This window comes from Colletes gigas, unplaced genomic scaffold (assembly GCF_013123115.1).
Source record: "Colletes gigas isolate AHSC1104 unplaced genomic scaffold, ASM1312311v1 Colletes_gigas_Sc00049, whole genome shotgun sequence".
In the NCBI taxonomy this organism is placed as follows: Eukaryota; Metazoa; Arthropoda; class Insecta; order Hymenoptera; family Colletidae; genus Colletes; species Colletes gigas.
Window position 1 is genome coordinate 461,983 of NW_025106678.1, and position 18,162 is coordinate 480,144.

Below are 18,162 nucleotides of genomic sequence, written 5' to 3' on the forward strand. Positions count from 1 at the left end.
TGCAAGCTGTTGCCTGCTAAGCCAGGGCCCGGTTCCAAATTTCGCCACCAATTCTCTGCGACGCAATACGCAATGGCGAAACCGGGGATTCGATTATCGTTTCGCAATAATCGAAATTGCCCCCGCGGAAGTTTTACAATTTTAAATTACGCGCCACCATGCTTACGCTGTGACAACGTAAGAGATATTCATAAAATGCGCGCTACAAGGTCGTCGTATGACTTTTTTTTCAACAACAAAAAGTTATGCTCATTCTCTCTGTACGGACGCATGAAATTATAGATTTCGTTTCCCCCGATTGCGTCACAAAGTCGCCATGCAATCTCAAAAGAATCGTCCCTTACGTAATAGCAAATCATTTACAAATATTTTAATTAAGAGTTGACAAATTTTTCAAAAATATAACGAGACTATACAGAGGAATTCGATGAAATAACACGCTGCATTTATTAACAGGTTTTATTTAGAACGATCAGGGTCGGTTGCATTACGATCACAAAAAGGTGACGGATTTTTTGCGCCTCGTAAAAATTTGCTCCTTTTTGTGTCGGCGAGCTCGCGCGGCCATAGCAACGGGCAAAGAAATATTGAAAAAAGAAATGAATTATGAACGAGCGAATTATTTTTTTTTTTTGCGTGTTCCGTTTCGATGCGATTGTCAATCCGAGGTCGTGCGAGCATTAGTTGCCGCAATAACTGTGCAAATTCGCGGAGAATGTGCTTATTGGTCGGCGATCATTCAATGAACGGCCAAATTAGTGTTCGTTTAATACGTCACGAGCATTATTGGAATTTAAACAATTTTCTTCTTTTCGTGATTCTGGCGTTTCCTGTTGTCTTTGGGCGCCAATCAAATAGCTTACAAAATTATGTATTGTATGTATTGAAGTTCCTTAACAATGGATAAATAACATAACAGCACACTATGACTATGAATAATGCAAAATATATTAAATATTTGTTGTTATTCGATTAGGATTGCGAAACACTGTGTTGGAAAATGTAATTAGGATATTCGAACAGTATAATATTATTCAGATCAATTATTAAGCTACCATTTGTTCAAGAATGATATAGAAATACATGAGATATTGAAATTAATACTATCATATTTTTTAAACGACAGAAATCAACGAGTTTCAAACATTTTGATATAAAAATCATTTCGTACGAATAATTGCAAGGTCAGTGGACTCGATATTACTACTCACTAACAATGAAATTAATAACAGAACGTACGAACCACGTATTTCCAAGTGAAAAACAATATTCAAAGTTATACGAATTATTAAACACTCTAAATTTGATACCGAACTCTATAAAATTATGATTGCTCCTTAAAAACTGATTCTGATTGTGAGTTCTCTTCCAAGGTTAATGGTTTTCCCTTCGAGCAACCATAAATTATCCAGATTGTTTCGTTCATTGAAATAGCTTTTCCTGTTTGCAGTTCGCCAGATTGCAAAAATATGCAAAACGGTCTCGATCAACCTAGAAACCACACGAACCAAGTGAAAAACTCTCTGTACAGCGAGTACGTAATTACTGAACGTCTGGCGGATAATCTTCCGAACTGCTGGCCTTTGAACTTCGCTGCAGACACTGACCTCTTTCTGTTTTAATTGTCAAGAAAGAACGACGACACAAATACAAGCGTTGCATACGTCGCAACTTGTTAGGCCATTCTTTCAATTTCTGACACATTTCCAAATCCGTAAACTCACGCTTGTAAGTTCAACTGGGCCATTTTCTCAATTTTTACTGCAATTTACTGTTTAACTATTAAATACTACAACAAAGAATCCATCGAATAGAGCTCGAGAAACTAACTTTCCGTTATTTTATTAAGAAAATTTAAATATTTAAATTTGATTCTATTTCGTAAAAGTAGTTTTGCCTTTTTGCTAAATTTAAGAAACGTTGATCGTGACATTTAAAATTGTGAATAAAATTTTAACCTGGAAATCGAGCTAGTGAAGTATAACGTTTCCGATGATTGTTGACACTTTTTTGCGCGGGAAAATAACGAGAATCGATTTAATATAGTTTTGATTGAACAATTATGTCCCTTCTCGGTCGTTGAAATCCTTTAATAGACTCTTTGTGCAAGCAGATGTCTCCGATACGCGGAATTTCTGCCAACGCTGGATTCCTCTATTTATAGCTGATATTGATAATTGTATAATTGACAAACTAAGCAATTCGAAGCGTACAATAAAGTAATTTTCCATTTATAGCAGATCGTACTTCGTGCATTACTTATAACGTCGTTATATCGAATGTGTTTATCAATCTGATAAATAAAAGAATCGATGTGTTACTCATTACATTCCATGATGATTATAAATAGTTTTGTAAGCTAGTTAACAAAAAGAAAGAATAACGTTTATAACGATTTAAATTGATTCTTTAAAAATATTCCTTCTTTAGATAAATATGTTTAGACACACACCTAATTCAAATAGTTCTATCTTGGCTCTGATCGTGGCCACAACAATTGTCACTGGTGCGATAGCATTTATCGTTTATCAGTATTTGTGCCATGGGAAATATAGATTCCGACGCATGAATGTTTTTCTTACAATTAGATTAGAAGAGTAATTTTCCAGGAAAATTTGAATATCTCGCGAAGACAAATTTTCCAGAAATAGGATTTAAATAATCGAGGGAAAATCATTATAATTCCAATAATTGTTAAACTTTTACGAGCAATTTATAAATAAAAAGAAATATTCTGCCTCCTCTAAAAAAAAAATAGAAAGTCTATGCACCCTTTAGCTTTGAGGTTAGAATAATATATGAAAAATAAGTTCAATAATTGTTAAACTTTTACGAGCAATTTATAAACAGAAAGAAATATTCTACCCTCTCTAAAAAAAAAAAAATAGAAAATCTATGCATCCTTTAGTTTTGAGGTTAAAATAATATATGGAAAATAAGTTCAATAATTGTTAAACTTTTACGAGCAATTTATAAACAGAAATATTCTGCCTCCCTTTTAAAAGAAAAAATAGAAAATCTATGCACCCTTTAGTTTTGAGGTTAAAATAATATATGGAAAATAATTCCAATAATCGTTAAACTTTGACAATCTAGAAACAGAAGGAAATGTTCTGCCTTCTCTAAAAAAAAAAATAAACAGAAAATGAATGCACCCTTTAGTTATGAGATTAAAACAATATAAGAAAAATAAAGTAATGAAAAAAAATAAATAAAGAAAATTAAAGTTTGGTGATTCGTTGGTGCATTAGCGTGAAGGAGTGTTTTAGTCTTTTCACGTTAGAAATTTTCTTTGATCGTCCCCCCTTAAACTGTAAGACGCCCCCTCGATTCGTGTGTCGCGTGCCCCACTTTGGAAGCTGCGTAAAAATCGTCGTCAAACGCACCGCGGATGTTCCTTGTTAGTCACTGTTGCGTGTAAATAATGTCAAGTTCGTATTACCACTTCCGTGTTTTACATCACACCTCATAGTTGTCACGCGTTGTTGATTTACTAATTGAATTAGAATGTGGCATTATTTTAGAAATATAGCGTTGCCTGGACACTCAACCACGATCGTGCCAAATGTACAAATAGAAACTATCAAACATTACACAGATATATTCCAAAATCTCCAAATCACTGACCACATCTTTCTTTATTTTTTTTTTTAATTTAATTCATTTTCTTTATTATTTATACAGACTTCATAGATGTATTCCAGAGTCTCTATAATATCCCTGTTTTTCTTTACTTTATAAAGAGAGAAATGTGAAAGGGGGAGGAAATTCAACAATTTCACCAAATTTCATCAAAGGGATTTTTGCACAAATGAATAAGAATGAAATAAATTATTCAAGTGCTCACATCACGAACGGTTTCGACTTTGATAAATCTTTTCCTGGATTTTCTACCCCTAGAAAGGGAGGGTGGTGGCTTCTTAATTAATCTAGGTCTATTTCCCACACGATACGTCTTCGTTAAATGAAAATTGCTAAACGTCGACACCGACGTGATTAAATTTCAATTAAAGCAACGACGCGTTGTTGCGTCACGGTGGAAATGTGTTAGTGGAACCTGCGAAACAAGTATCGATCCGAGAGCAGCGTCAGACAAACAGTCGTGTCGAAAGTCGAACGCGTGTGTATCCACCTTTGTTTGTACGATTGTATCCTTTCGAAACGGAATTTTTGCTTTCTTCGAATCATCAGAGGAATTCAACTTGAAAAAATTCAGATATAATAAGAATTATGCATTTAATTCAAAAGACAAGATTAAAAATTTAATAGAAAATTATTTTTATTGCCAATATTTTTGATAACTAGACTCTAAGAAACAAATATCTAATAACATTGTTATTGATACGTTCACCATACAGGTTTAGGTTACAAGTGACGATGTGTTTACTCTTGTACAAGATGGTGTGATTTCATTTGAAGTGTCAAAAGTGACAAATTTTCGAATTAAAGTGCATGTTTAATGATTCTAAAAAAGTGTCCACAAAATTCGAAATGTTAATTTTTTTAAAGAAATTTCTGTATTTAACCTCTTCAGGGACGTTTTTTTTTTCTTTTTTTTGGGCCTATTTATTGTTAACAGTAACTATAATTATAAAAAAAAAACTAAAATTGAATATCGATTTAATTTTGTAATAAATGATTTTCGTAATAAAATGTAACCTTTAAATAATATTAAAAATAATCCTCACTAACAGTTATTTATACACAAATGCACATGTTTAATGATTGAACCTAAAGAGAATGTCCACAAAATTCAAAATGTTAATTTTCTTAAAGAAATTATTCAATGATCATAAACAAATTGAATATGGATTTCATTTTATAATAAATGATTTTCGTAATAAAATGTAATATTTAAACAATATTGAAAATGATCCACACTAACAGTTATTTGCATATAAAAAACTATCAAAGGACACCTTTTGACCAAAATAAGAACAATGTACTCTTTTCCAATTATATCGATTAAGAAATATTAGCTATTTTTCAAATGGAGTAATATTGGAATTCTATTGGTAGCGTTAGAATATCCATGAAGTGGTATAGTAAACTGTTTGTGTAGATCCAGCTTGACTAGTTGGAGCATTTGTTGAGCGCTTGAAACGTGCTAGCGACCAAATCAAACGAACCCTTTTGCTTCTCGACGTTTAACCCCTCTTTCACGCTCTCTGCGCTCGTCAACGATCGTAGCTACGTCACGGTTCTAAACACAATCAACCATAAGCCCGAGAGGGGGGTGCATAGAGCACATCGTAGTTGGGTCAAGGGTCGAAGAAAAGGCCTGGGATCTCAGAATGTGTTTGCATAATAAAAGAAGTAAAAAAAACGTCTAAATATTCTTTAATTTTCCGGTTATTCACGATTTGAGAAAATGCGTCAATATCGAAACTAAAGAACATTGAACATATGTATAGATTTATTCCACAAACTCATCGTGTAAAATCATGGCAGATGAAAAGAAAACTAACCCCTAAAATTATATATTTACAATTATCACAGTTGATTAAACGTTACACGTATCATATATTATGTCACTGATTTTTAACATTTTTAAATCCACGATGCAAATTAGAAGATTTTAATATTTTTTTAGCTCACATCGTAACGTAATTTAAACGAGTATCCTAGTCGTAAGGGAATCAATTGGATCGAACGCGTGGAGTGTTGAAGATATTAATTTTGGGAAAACTTCGTTGGAGAGAACAGTGTTTAAAATACAACATGTGATGAATAAAGTTCTATTCGCGGCAACGACGAAATTAAATATCCTTTACTACGAATGTACGCGTCGAACCATTGAAACGCGATCGTGTGACGTCAAAGCACGCATTATCGTTCTTACATTTCCTCGACGGTGTCGTAATTCCATTGACTGCGATTTGATATACTTTGCCAGAAAGAGGTATCGATTTTTCGTATTAAAAGCATCGTTGGAATTAGAACAGCTAATCCGAGGGTTTTGTAACCGCCACAGTAGCGCGGCCAGAAACGTGACAAAGGGGTGCAACCAAAAATTTGACGATAAAATTATTTATTATCAGACTGCGGATGTTTATGCGTTTATGGGAAATTTTTATCCTCAAAAAACTACAGAATGCATTTAATATGCAAAAATATAAGAAATACTTAAAGTAAGATACGAATTATTATATTTAGGGGTTGAGACAGCCCTCTGCGAAGCTTCCGTTTCATTAATTCTATTAATAAAAATGTGAATTTGCATAAAGATCCGCAGTCTATTTATTATACTTTACGAAACATTAGAGAAGACGGAGAAAAATTTAATTCAATATTGATGCTCGAAATATTATGTCAACGTTATAGGAAATGAAACCTGGACGCCATTTTGAAAATAAATTTGACATTTTCTATTTGTTTTTCCTTTGGGGGGGGGGTTGTTAGGTATGGGTTTTTTTCGACGATTTCGATGATTAAAAAGTGGATGTTTTTAATATTGGAGGGTGGTTGCACCCCTCCTGGATACGTCCCTGGACCAAGATAGAAACGAAGCCAACGAAAGCAGTATTGAAGTACGTGGTCTACAACTTCCACGTAGCCCCGAAAAAGGGGCATTAGCCCAATCGATACTTCTCACAGGGAAGTACCCTAATCGATCCTCCAAAGGCTGTGATAAACACACCCTACGAAGAACTAAATTTTTTAACGGAAACAAACGATCGAGATTAATTCTTTTCACCCAAGTAACTAATCATCGACACCCTGGGGGATGAAAACGATTTAAAAAATGCCAAATCAGAAATCTAAGCAAATTTACCCCGATACGTACCATAAATAATATTTCAGTTTATACAATTACACAACTATCTATATATTGTTTCATGTTTCTAATAAACGCTCCCTTTACCCCCCAATAATATCCAAAAAATTTACAGGGGATTCAAAAAATAATCCACAATAAATTAGGATCCCCCAAAAAATTCGAAAATCTCTAATGGAATCTTTATTAAATTTTATAATTTGTGTAATAATAATAATTGTCTCAAAGACCAACGTAACCATTGCGATAAAAATTGAAAAATACAGAATAAAAACCATCTGTTTGTTAAAAACAAAAGTATTTTATTGAAATTTTATGATGGAGTACTCGTGGAAACCAAACTCTATTTCCTAAAATATACATTAATTTTTTTTTTTTAAAATCAATTTAATTTAATTTAATTTTAAATAGAAATGATTTAAATAGGTCTCGAAGACCCATGTTCTATGAAAATACGTTAGCAGCGGAGGGTTAGACGATAATTGTTAGTTCCGTGGGGTTGTTTCACCAGCCAGTGACGCGATACGAGTGTTGAATGATAATACGGCGCACGTTGTCATACGACAATCATTACAACTGGACGTACGACTCATCGTGGAATAAATCGTTACGTCTACGGCCCCTATCGGGCATATTCTTTCATAATATACTATGCACGTTCTACGATCGCTTATTAGATAGTGTGCACTAATACTGATACTCCGACACGTGTGCACGTGTTGCGGTTGCCCGTTGATGACTGATAATTATAATTGTTCAACGATCGGTATTACTCAACAGATTTCATACAGATACACGATATATGACATTATTGTGGTACTGGCCACCCGAATGAAAATTTATCTATCATACATACGAAAACAATGACTTCCACGTCAGTTCGGGCTCTTATATTTACTTATGAATGCAATAGGCGTCTCTAAAGCGCGATCTCGTATCTTTTCGATGATTATTCTTATACAGGGTGTTCGGCCACCTTTGGGAAAAATTTTAATGGGAGATTCTAGAGACCAAAATAAGACGAAAATCAAGAATACCAATTTGTTGATTGAGGCTTCATTAAAAAGTTATTAACGTTCAAAGTTCCATACCGACGACAAATTTTTCGCCGAAATTGAAAAATTTCAAATCATTCTGGAAAAATTATTTTCGATTGTGGAGGGCAATTGCAATCATTTTTTATGAATAGACATATCCCCGAATTCCTACGCACTTTCGAGAAAAAAATTCGACTAGATGGTCAAATTTTTCGACAAAATTAAAAAATTTCAAATCGTTCTAAAAAAATTATTTTCAGTTGCAGGCGTCCATTATAATCATTTTTGGTTAACAGATATACCCTCAAAATCCTAAGCATTTTCGAGAAAAAAATTCTTTACCGAACATACAATGTCTGACCATAAATTGAATTTCATGCCTAATCTCCTTAAATTTCATGCGTATGTTTAAAAAGTCGTAACTTCTGAACGGATTGGACGATTTTAACGTTTCAAAACGCAAACCACGCGTATTTTAGTCAAGAATATGTAGAAATTCTAAGAGAGAATAAAATTCGTGTGGGTGGACAAATTTTATCAATAATTTTGAACAGTAATTTGGCTAATAACTTTTCAACGAATTGGTATTCTTGATTTTCGTCTTATTTTGGCCTCCAGACAATTGTCTCGTCAATTTCAGTGGCCTCGAAATATTTTGACAAAACCAACTTGATTATATTTTCAGAAATATGGGACAAAATATTTGCTATGAGTTTGGGTTAGATTTAGTAGGTAGAAGTAGCCTACTTAATCTGGCCAATGGTCGACAATGACATAAATCGATTTCAGTTTGATTTGGGCTGATTTGTGTTACAAGTTAACATCTCTGTTAGAAGTTCTAAAAATGGCTTGAAATAAAACAAACTAACAGTACTATTGATTATTTATTTTGTTAAACTGATGCCAACGATGTATCAGTTGATAAAATTAAATAATCATTCCAAGCACTTTTGAAACGAGTAAATTGCTCCACCATTGTCAATAGAGACTGTTTTAAATAAAATACATGAATTATAGAAAAATATTAATTTCTCTTTTTTTATTTTAACAGTACTGCCTATTAATTGTTTATTTTATTAAAGTGACACACCCTTTGTGAGTACTATCAAACAAATTTCGTGACACTCGAACGATTCTAAGCTGATTTATGATCTAAATGAGATTCATGCGTATCTGAAAGTTGAATTGCATGACAATGTACCATTTTACGATAGATTTTCACTAATTTTTCTTCACGACTATTCTCCACATAATAATACTCCAATCAATGAAACGAAAATGTTTGAAGCATTCAATGAAGGAATTTATTTTAAATAAAATAGATGAACCGTACAAAAGTACTCATTTTCTCTGTTTATTTTGAACCATTTCTGGAACTTTTAGAACAGAGAAATATTTATGCTTTGTATATAAACTTAAATCGGGAATAATCATAGTCCTACCTGTTACAATTAAAATCCATCTAATTTCATTGTATAATTCTCATATAAAATTCTACATATATCACTTTAATTAATTAAGATACCCGTAAATGCAGATACATAGCAAAGTCGAAGAGGCACGATAAGAAACGAAAACGTAGAGCCAATCTTCAGCCGAAGGAAACAAAACCACGTTTGCCACGGAACTGGTTATGTAAATAACATGTATTGTATTGACGGAACGAATGGGTTCACGTAATGAGCGATTATATATTGTCCAGATGAATAATCCTTTCGTTCTGTTCTCCGATGAATTTGTCGAAACTTACGTCAGTTCTCGATATTTATGCAGAAAAAAAAAGTGTTTAATATTGGACTGGCTTAAAAATTACGCGAATGAAGTGTTAAATATTGGACTGGTTTAAAAATCGCGTCGATAATGTTATCTTCGAGCGAGCAAATCGTCGGTGAGCCCAATGAAGCACAAAAATCAACGATCGACCGATCATCGGGGATCACGATCTTTGACACCGCGATCGAGACATCGTAGATTTATCGTATAATCGTCCCAAACGTCATTTGGAGAAGACCGATGGGCGGCACATGGCTCACAAACAACATTTGTTATTCTGGAATTCGAAGTGCGTATTAATGAGCAAACACACTGTTAAAAAAAAAAACATCCCGAGAATGTTTCTTCCTCGATTTTCCGCGGGTTTCGAACGTTCAAAAGAATCGATCGAATCCTTTTAAAGAGGACGTTTCAAACAACCGTTCAGAATTTTCACGAAAATTGGCAAAATTATTATTTAACACTAGAACTACAATTATAGTGAATTCATTTGAACCAAAGAAATTAAAACGATAGATACATGAAGAAATATATGATGCAAGGGAAATAAATGTATATTCATTCTCTTATGTGTTTTTCGTTAATAATTCAAAAACGAAGCCCCATCCGACATTTTTGTAAAGGAAATTGTTGTTCAGAATCGTTTCAGCAACCCCCCCATTTCCGGTTCTTACACTATTTACGGGACACCCTGTAGAAAATTACAGTAAACTTTCAAAAACTAAGTCGAATTAATTTTTTACAAGTCTTATTAGAAATCACGAATGGGTCATTTTGACGGCTTTGATAGTTCTAGTGTTAAAATACTCTAAATTTTTAGAGAAGATTTTTATTCTCCTTGTCAGTTGTATTTGAAGCTGCTTCCTTGAAAAAATTGTGTCGTAAATGTCAACCCCCCACTGAGATGAAATATGAATATGAAGAAAGTACTTGCAAAGAGAATTTCCATTTCTGAAGTAAGACGAACGGAATTAATTCCTCGAACGTTAACGTTTTTATTTACAGCAGTGATTTAAATCCTGCTAAAAAAAGGATTGAGCATAATTGATACGAGTTACGACGATGATTTTTAAATCTTGATTAGCGATTTAGTGATCTGGTAAGATGCTTCAAATAGAAATTGTGAGAATTAAATAAAGTTAATTTAAAGCTTGATAAATTAATATAAGTTTATATAGATGCTTCAAATAGAAATTGTGAAAATTAAATAAAGTTAATTTAAAGCTTGATAAATTAATATAAGTTTATATAGATGCTTCAAATAGAAATTGTGAAAATTAAATAAAGTTAATTTAAAGCTTGTTAAAATTAATACAAGCTTATGTATTAAATTCAATAATTATCAATTTCCACCCAAATGAAAAATTTATAATGGGTGTATATAAACAACTTTGAATTATATAATTTTATTTAAAAGACTAAGCATTACAAATAAATAACTAAACGGAGTTTTTTTTGTTACTTTTTATTGGAATAAAATTCTGCCAATCTCTGGTTCCAAGGTTTGTTGAAAATTAAGTCAGTAATTAATAGTACAAGGAGTGAATTATAAAATTGGATGAATCAAGAGATCGTACTCCAAAGAATAATAGTAAAATTGGGCGAAATATTTATTTACGAAGATCCCTTTTGCGAAAATTTGTATTTTAACCTTTTTAGTACCCCAAAAATCAAATTGGTGGCTCCTCAATTTTTACCATATCTTGAATAGATATTTCAGCTTTTCATTTGATTATTCTACCTAATCTAGGCAATTTTTTACAAGGTATAATTCATGGAAAATAAATTTTCTTTTCATATCTAAGACACAATTCATTTTCGAATAAAATAGCAGAGAACTGTATATATTTAGACCTATGGTAATTTTAATAAATATTTTTCAAAGTAATTCTATGTGGTACACAGAAAAATTGCCAAGAATACTTTGGTACGATATTTCGATTTTTCGAAAACAATTTTTTATAAGCTATAACTCCTTAAAAAATTTAAACCACGTTTTTAAAAAATTCTTCCATAAATCGATTTGAAATTTGGTGTATACGTAAAGTGGAGATCCCTTTTTCACCGGAAGTACGGAAATTGAGGAATCATTACCCCTGGAACGCTATAGTAGGGTGCTGGTATTCCCCATTAATTTGCTATTTCCATAAAGTGTGTTCGTGACCTTATATTCTCAATAAACAGATTATATTTCTCATCACGCAGTTAATAACTTTATGCTGCTGAAACAAATGTTTCCAACAACCTCTGCTTCCATTTAATTTAATGATTGGAAATTAATAAACAGTGAGAGTTCGATGAAGTTATTTCATAAAAGTTAAATAGAAGAATATGTATGAAAAACTCCGCATACTTTCCCACTTATTAACATCACTAACCCCTTCTGATCAAGACCATATTAACACTCACAGAAACGAACAATTTATTTTTCTATCATTCGATCCACTAGGACTCCCCTAATGCACTCTTCTCTTTTTAAAGCACACGGAACAAGTATCCTACATCTCCGATACTATTACATATTTTTCATCGAAAAAATTCACGTACCTCGCCAAGATACGTGCAAACAACCATGCAAATTTTCAACTCGATATCACCGACGGTTTTTGTTTAAAAAAATATCAAAGACGCTTCGTTCGCGCCCGGTATCAGAATGTCCCTTTAAGTAGCCCCCGTAGGTCAATTTCGCAGCTGGCGCACAATTAACGAGAAGCTGCACGAGTTTGCAACACGCTCGCACCTTGTATCACGGGGAAGAAGAAGAAAAAAAGGAAAAGAGTCAGTTTTCCGTGGCAACCGATCGAATTTACTTCGATTTTTGTCTGACACTTCGCACAGTCGCGTATAATCGTCAATGATTAATTGGCGAGCCGGGAAATGCTGTCGCTGGATAATTGTCCCGGTGAAACGGGGACGTCACCGCGTTCACGTCGTGACACGTCGTAATGACGCGAAAATTCGACGAGTTTCAGTCAGTAATTCGGATACTTACGTTGTCGCACGCCAAGAACAAGATAGACCAGACCCCGTCCGGCTGAAGTCTAAGCCGTACTGAGAACTTGGAGCGACGCGTACCGTTCACACGCGTTCGACCTCTACGAAAATAGAGGCGGACGCGATTGGTGTACCAACGTAACTCTGCTCGAATCGCGATACCAGCTCGAAGCGACAGCGCCGCCATCTGACGGCCGTCCGGGAACTATACGTTATCGGAAACCTGTCAGCGTGGACGAGAAATGATGGGGCGAGGGTGGTGAATATCAAGAGAGGATTCTCGCGTGACAGGTTCGAAAACGAATTTCCCCTTTCTCCATAATTAAATAGCGCGTTTCGAAAATCTACTCGGGAAGTTTTGAGATCGTGTTCCAAAAAATAACGGAGTTACAGACTGTTTTGTGGGACAAACTACGAAGCTTTAAAGGGTTAGTTTCATAGACCTGGATGTGGATTTGTAACTCATTGAATTTTCTATGGAATGCTTTGGAAAAATTTGTGATTGTACTTTGAATATGTGGAAATATGTGTGCAGAACAGAAGCTTCGTAGATTTATTGGCTCTTTTTTAATTAAATTGTATTGAATACGCGCGGTTGCAGTGGAATATCCTCTTGAATGTGTTTTTTCTCGAAACTACGTTTTTCAAATTAGCGTTAAGAATGACTCGACTGTTTGACCGATTACTTTCAAACTAAAGGTTTTGCTCGTTATATATTTTATATTTTCTAAAAAGTGTAATTTTTTTGTTTATGGTATTCGAATCATAATGATTAGATCTTCCTTGTATAAGATGGCCTTAACGACACCATCAACAGTTAGGCTATTAGCCACGGAGTCATTAAATTATTATTGTTATTAACTATTTCAATGACATTCTTGGTTGTCTTAATGTATTCAAGAAAATCATGAATATTGTTGGTGTCTCTTTAATTGCAAGTTCAATTTTGAATTTGTTACGGTACAGGATTGGATTAGGTGATTAGATCTTATCTTGCTAAACCTTGTAATAAATTCTCCGGTTATTTCTTTGTTTTTTTTGTAGAACCATAGCTTTTTTCTGTTTTAATTGTAAATATCTTTATCCGTGGAGCTTGGTGCCACACAAACTGAAGTATCGACTCTGTGGAAAGCCATTTTGTTTGCAATGCCACAGACGAGCTGTGGCAATGCACTCTATGTAAGCACAGACGAGATATATGAATAGACGTTTCACGTAATGTAATTTTTCGGCCGGAGTTTCTGGGGTCCCGGGACCCCATTACCATTTTCGTGTCACTCGCTACGTTATCAACAGATTCAGAAATTAACACAACAGGAAGTGAGACAGAAAATAAAATTACATAAATTTTATTATTTTTTAACGGAATTAAAGCTGTAGGGTCCATCATTGGGCATTAATCGATTAATTTCATTGGAGAAATCAATCGATTAAGAGTATTTAAAAATTTCAAGATTATTAAAATTCATAAGGATGTATTTCATTGATACGTACACCGCAAATTCTCTATTTTTTATTTTAAATTGTAATACATCATTTATTAAAAAAATAACTCGGCAGAAACGTATTTGCGACTCGAAATCAGTTTAATCAGACTGTGCATCGGGGCCCCGGAAACTCCTCATTCCTCGCTTTCGCACACTATGCTCAATTGCGTGTACGTGAGCTCGTTGAGTTTCGGAAGAGCCGAGAAGAACAGGCTGATACTCGCTTTCCTTCTCGCTCTTGCATCGCTGACGTCGTTTACATTTCTCGAAAGCAAGCCTGGCATCGCCAACCGTTCGAATCGTCAGTAAACGACAAAAGCCATCGTGACCGACAGACCTTACATTTCTCGAAATCGGACCTGGGCGCTTTTTGAAGATTCATTCACTTTCCATACGAAGCGACCATGCGTTATATACATATACATGTTATACATGCTAGGAACTATAAATTGTATAACTTTCGTTGTATATCTACTTTCTAATAACATGGGAAAATTTTAAAATATAAAAAAATGTAAGAATACTGTAGAATTTTTGCAATGGAGAATTATTGAAAGAAAATGAGGTAATTATTTAGAAAAGGCCGGGTCTCACCGATTTCGATGATTTTTGAATATGTTGTAGAAATCAACATTTTGAGCAACTTTTTCCTATACATATAACCGCCGCTCGGCCTTAGTTTCCGAGATTTTTCTTCAAAAATATCGCTACTACTACAATGAATTCTGTCTATATGTACATATCTGTGGCTCTGTATTGCATCAGTCCACGATCGTTGCTTTTTTCTCTTGTTTGTATTAGCCGGCATGACAACCGACGACAAATAATGTATAATGTGTCGATTATAATTATAATTTTATTACTTTACATTTTTTAAATTTCTTACAAATAACGTGTATCAAACCTTGAAATGAGAACACAAAACTTAATGTAAAATTACATTGAAATTCATTTGGTTGTTTAGACTCAATCGTATTAATAGTATAAATATATGAACGCACGTCCATAAGCGTAGTAAAAAAATGTCTTTTTTAATAGTTAACCCTTTGCACTCGGCACCTTTTCGGACGTTAGCTATCAGCAACTCGACGCTACTTTCTCGCGAAAACGAAAACCCTTGAGTCGTGATATTATATGGTACAACTTTGGAACCAAGTAAGGCATTGTGTTGAAATTTGGTTTATATGTATTTATGGACATTGAAGAACACATATTTACAATACAAAATAAAAATTTATTTCTCATAATTTTCTATGGTATGGTAAATTCTGAAACAATTCCCAATATACATAGCAGGTTGATTTATACATGTTTCACAATAAAATGTTGTTTGACGTCTTTCTCCTGGTGTTTTCCTGTCGGAACAAATAATGCAGTCCCGGTTTCTTTGGCCTACATTTGGAATATGTAGCTTATTATTCATTCTATTGTCCGACAAAGAACGTTAATTTATTTAGATTATAACGAAGATAGCAATAGGAATGGTTCGACTTTGAATGAAGTTTCGATTTTACGTTTATAGTTTTTTACGTTTACGTTTTATGTTCTTTATGTTAAATAATTTTAGTAAACATTAAATAATATAGTTTATATAGTTACGTTTATTGTCCACGTGTTTGAATCCGACCATACGCCTCTGACCATCATCGACAATCCTTCCACTTCCCAACGTAAAAACGGCTGATATATTTCTCATTTTAATAGAATATTTCCCATTTTAATAGGAAAGTACAGGAAAACATGTGTTTCTTAAAAAATTGCGGTGAAATCAGTTCATTCTCCTTAATCACTAATAAACTTTCATGTCCCCTCAGAGGGGACAACCGAGTGCAAAGGGTTAAAATATGTTCATAAAATATTATCGTTTTAAAACGTGTATTTCCGTAAAAACAAATTTTTGTAATTTTTTCTTCATTATGGTATATTGCTTATACATTGTATATGCCTACACAGGTCGGAAAGTCAAAAATGCCTAGGCAGTCGAGAATCTCGGCTCGAGAATATGCGAGATCGAATTTCAGCTGTGTTGAGAGCAAGAAGGATAGACTGACATTCGCCGCCTTTCTCGAATCTACGAAGCTATACGAAACGCCAGAACTCATATACAAGGTGGTTGGCATTAGTGTGTGTGAGTGGTGGGGCAGTTCCCTTTCGGCACGGGTCTGCCGTCTGATAATACTCCACTGTCTTTTCCAATCCCTCCCATAATCAACTCACATGTATTTACGTACACACTCAGCTGGCTGCCCATCAAAGCTAATTCAGTGCCTAGTTTCTCAACTAACCGCCATCCATGAGAAGAGGCCGCTAAAATCAGCTCCGAATTTTCAGGTCGGTATGGCAGTCAGATTCGGCCGCGAAAGTCCATAAGGTGAAAGCACAGACGAGGTATATGAATAGACCTTTCACGTAATGCAATTTTTCGGCCGGAGTTTCTGGGGTCCCGGGACCCCATTACCATTTTCGTGTCACTCGCTACGTTATCAACAGATTCAGAAATTAACACAAGAGGAAGTGAGACAGAAAATAAAATTACATAAATTTTATTATTTTTTAACGGAATTAAAGCTGTAGGGTCCATCATTGGACATTAATCGATTAATTTCATTGGAGAAATCAATCGATTTAGAGTATTTAAAAATTTCAAGATTATTAAAATTCATAAGGATGTATTTCATTGATACGTACACCGCAAATTCTCTATTTTTTATTTTAAATTGTAATACATCATTTATTAAAAAAATAACTCGACAGAAACGTATTTGCGACTCGAAATCAGTTTAATCAGTCTGTGCATCGGGGCCCCGGAAACTCCTCATTCCTCGCTTTCGCACACTATGCTCAATTGCGTGTACGTGAGCTCGTTGAGTTTCGGAAGAGCCGAGAAGAACAGGCTGATACTCGCTTTCCTTCTCGCTCTTGCATCGCTGACGTCGTTTACATTTCTCGAAAGCAAGCCTGGCATCGCCAACCGTTCGAATCGTCAGTAAACGACAAAAGCCATCGTGACCGACAGACCTTACATTTCTCGAAATCGGACCTGGGCGCTTTTTGAAGATTCATTGACTTTCCATACGAAGCGACCATGCGTTATATACATATACATGTTATACATGCTAGGAACTATAAATTGTATAACTTTCGTTGTATATCTACTTTCTAATAACATGGGAAAATTTTAAAATATAAAAAAATGTAAGAATACTGTAGAATTTTTGCAATGGAGAATTATTGAAAGAAAATGAGGAATTATTTAGAAAAGGCCGGGTCTCACCGATTTCGATGATATTTGAATATGTTGTAGAAATCAACATTTTGAGCAACTTTTTCCTATACATACAGGGTGTTCGGCCACCTCTAGCAAAAATTTTAATGAGCGATAGTAGAGGCCAAAATAAGACGAAAATCAAGAATACTAATTTGTTGGTGGAAGCTTCGTTAAAAAGTTATTAACGTTTAAAGTGCCGCTCTTACTGAATTTTTTTCTCGAAAATGCGCAAGATTTCGGGGGTATGTCTATTCACCAAAAATGACTATAATTGAACCCTACAACCGAAAATAATTTTTCCACAACGATTTGCAATTTTTTAATTTTCTCGAATAATTTCACACCTTCTCTATTTTTTTTCTCGAAAGTGGGCAGGATTTCGTGGGTATTTCTAATGACAAAAACTGATTGTAATTGACCCCCGCAACCGAAAATAATTTTTCCACAACGATTTGCAATTTTTTTTCTCCGTTGAAAAATTTAGGCACCTAATTGGATTTTCAGTAAGGAATTTTTTTCTCGAAAGTGCGTACGATTTCGGAGGTATATGTAATGATAAAAAATGATTGTAATTGATCCCCGCAACCGAAAATAATTTTTTTAAAACGATTTGAAAAATTTTTTTTCGCCGAAAAATTTCAGCACCTACTCGATTTTTTTTCTCGAAAGTAGATAGGATTTCGGAGGTATGTGTACTCACCAAAAATGATTGTAGTTGACCCCCGCAACCGAAAATAATTTTTCCAGAACGATTTGAAATTTTTGAATTTAATTGTTAATAACTTTTTAACGAAGCTTCCATCAACAAATTAGTATTCTTGATTT

General features: G+C 34.1%; 1 protein-coding gene across 2 annotated transcripts in view; it reads right to left on the bottom strand.

Annotated features, from left to right (window-relative positions):
- LOC122403347 (pyruvate carboxylase, mitochondrial) overlaps positions 1-12,679 on the bottom strand; it is a 43,791-nt gene extending 31,112 nt beyond the window's left edge. For both annotated transcript variants that reach the window (XM_043406831.1, XM_043406830.1), the window contains exon 1: positions 12,581-12,679. The gene's annotated coding sequence lies outside the window, so the exon portion shown is untranslated. The remainder of the gene's footprint in view (positions 1-12,580) is intronic.
- Between the last annotated feature and the right edge of the window lie 5,483 nt (positions 12,680-18,162).